Here is a 2,668-nt window from a genome sequence, read left to right as displayed (position 1 = left end):
GAGACTGGCACACTTGGAATTCTAATGCAACGGATAGTGAATGAACTAGATCTCGTGAGAGGGGGGGATTGTGTATGAGGTAAACATAGCTATGAATATCTTGGCCTAAAGAAAAAAAACCACAAATGGTGGAGGAAAAGAGATTTAATTCTATTTACAGCAATAACGATGATAGAGGCAGTGGAGTTTAGGCTGAAAGAATTTCAACGTATATTAGACAGAAGAGTCTTGACGAAGTTATTCCATTGCCACAAAACTTGGAATTACGTCTAAATGCAGAAGAAATAATTTAGTTTTGGCATAAATGAAAGTTGATATTGTGATAGAAACCCATTATTTACATTCGCCCTAATTCGCTGATCTCCGCGAAACTGATACTCGAGACCCACTTTAAGTGCCTCGGTAAACTTTAAAATGAGAACGGGCTGGGAAGCGGCAATACAGTGGTAAATTAAATGTTTCGTGCAAAATTAATTTTGACTCAATATTGGTTATTCATGTGATCGCGTCTAGAAACATATATTTATAACGGTGTATAAGTAAATCACGAAAATATGGAATGTGACGAATATGTAAACAAAGACAAAATCCACGAAAAAAAGAGAAGCGATGGAGATCGACTTCTCACCCTCTACTTAGCAGACGCAGTGGTCAAGTCGAAAGGTCTTGGAGACCTCCATCGTTTCTCTTTCCTTCGTGGGTTTCGTCTTTATTTATTTGTTATAATAATGGCAAAATTGACAGATATCCAGTAGCTTAATTAACTGTGTAATCAATATGATCGTCTTGCTTACGTTAGCTTAAACATACGGAACTTTATTACAGTTCTTACATTTAAAACTGGAGAGGTCAGAATAAATGAAATAAATTTATCAAAGACTTATACGTTAAACCAGTCTCATAGATCCCTTTCTAATTACGAAGCCAGATTATATCTACGTCCAAATGCTTCCTAACTTGTAGAATAACTTACAGCCAATTTCCCCCCAAATTGTATCCTGAACTTTCCAGATGAAAATGAACTTCGAGGCCTGTTTGCTTCTTGTTTGATTCTTTTTTTTCTTTCTTCCTTCTTTTTTTCTGCCTATGAGTTTCTTTTTCAACAAGATACTTTCCTCATGGAGAGACTCATATAATCTTTATTTCTTCTTGACTTTCAACCTCTACAGTCACTAAGCTTCTCTCTCTCTCTCTCTCTCTCTCTCTCTCTCTCTCTCTCTCTCTCTCTCTCTCTTTTACCGTATGCAATTCTTAACTTCCTTTTCCACCAACCTTAGTGGCTAAAGAAAAGTCTTTTCTTCATGTATTTCCTTAGGGAATATTAGATTTTCAGCTAGAGAACGTACATGAAAAATTCATCAAAGTGAAGTTAAGAATTCTGCGTAGCTAATATATTTTACGGTAGTAAGCTTCAGTACCTTGAACAGTAATACTCTCTCTCTCTCTCTCTCTCTCTCTCTCTCTCTCTCTCTCTCTCTCTCTCTCTCTCTCAAAGACAGAGTGACACATTCATACTCCGTGTTTGATTTCTCCCTGTGTTACATCTGATTAAAGGGAAAAAACAACACTACTGTCGCTTCAACAGTCGTACTTTCACTGCCGAATAGAGCTGAAGCCTCTAGGCATAAAAATTCCATGGCATTTGTCTCTTCATTCGCCTACTTAAAAGGTGCATCGTCCGATTGTTAATTCCCCTAAACGTGCAGAACCAGTCACCCAAATTTTGCTTGTCTTTTACACTCCTTGGATGTAAATGCCTTTCCTTTCTAGTGATTTTTGCACGATATCTATCCAACACTTTTTATGGTTTTATCCCCCTTTTCTACGTGACATTCCCAAATTTTACATACTTTCACAATGTGTTTTCCCCCATTCTTTTCTCATGACCAAATCGCATACTGTAATATTTTAGCCATTTCTTCTAAGTAAATCCAAAATTCTCCTGGAACTATGCTGAACAAAGAATCTATCTCAGTAGCCTCAGCCTTTTATATTCACATTTGATTCCCAAAACTTAATTTCAACGGAATAGTTAATGATTGTTATTCCCTTCAAACAATCCCACTTTTCCTGAATTTTAATACATTACTGTCTTCGCCGATGGTTCACCATCAGCTGTTATATTTACATCCGATACTCAAATCAGCTTCCATTCTTCCTCCTCCACCAGTCAGTCATACGCTTCCTTCTTCCTTATTACCATTCACTCTTTTAATCTTCCTTTTGCCAACATTTACTCCCAAGGTTCCATGCCACTCCAAACGCCATTCACAGTTCATTTTTTAAATTCACAATTTATCTATTTAAGAAATTATGGTTCCTGTTTTATCACTTACAACATAATATCTTCTCTTTCCCTCTCTCCTCTATATCATAAACATTATGCTCTCTCCTTTATATCATAAACATTATTCTCGAAAATACACCATTAATGATGGTAGTAATTATAATTACTACCAGCACCATTTAAAATAAGATATGGCAGCAGCAATGTAATGGATAATAGTAAATCTCTTATGCAACTAGAAAAACCCACAGCGGAAAGAACCCCTAGCAACAAGAGAAGTAGAGGCAGTTCAGCCAAGAATGTCAGGTGCATAAATTTGGCAAACCGTCCGAGGCATCCCTCCAAATGAGCTTTTTGGCCCTAATGACGCCGATCATTTTC

Source organism: Macrobrachium nipponense, chromosome 32 (genome assembly GCF_015104395.2).
Source record: "Macrobrachium nipponense isolate FS-2020 chromosome 32, ASM1510439v2, whole genome shotgun sequence".
Classification (NCBI taxonomy): Eukaryota; Metazoa; Arthropoda; class Malacostraca; order Decapoda; family Palaemonidae; genus Macrobrachium; species Macrobrachium nipponense.
The sequence above is the reverse complement of the archived record's forward strand: the minus strand, read 5'-3'. Positions refer to the sequence as shown.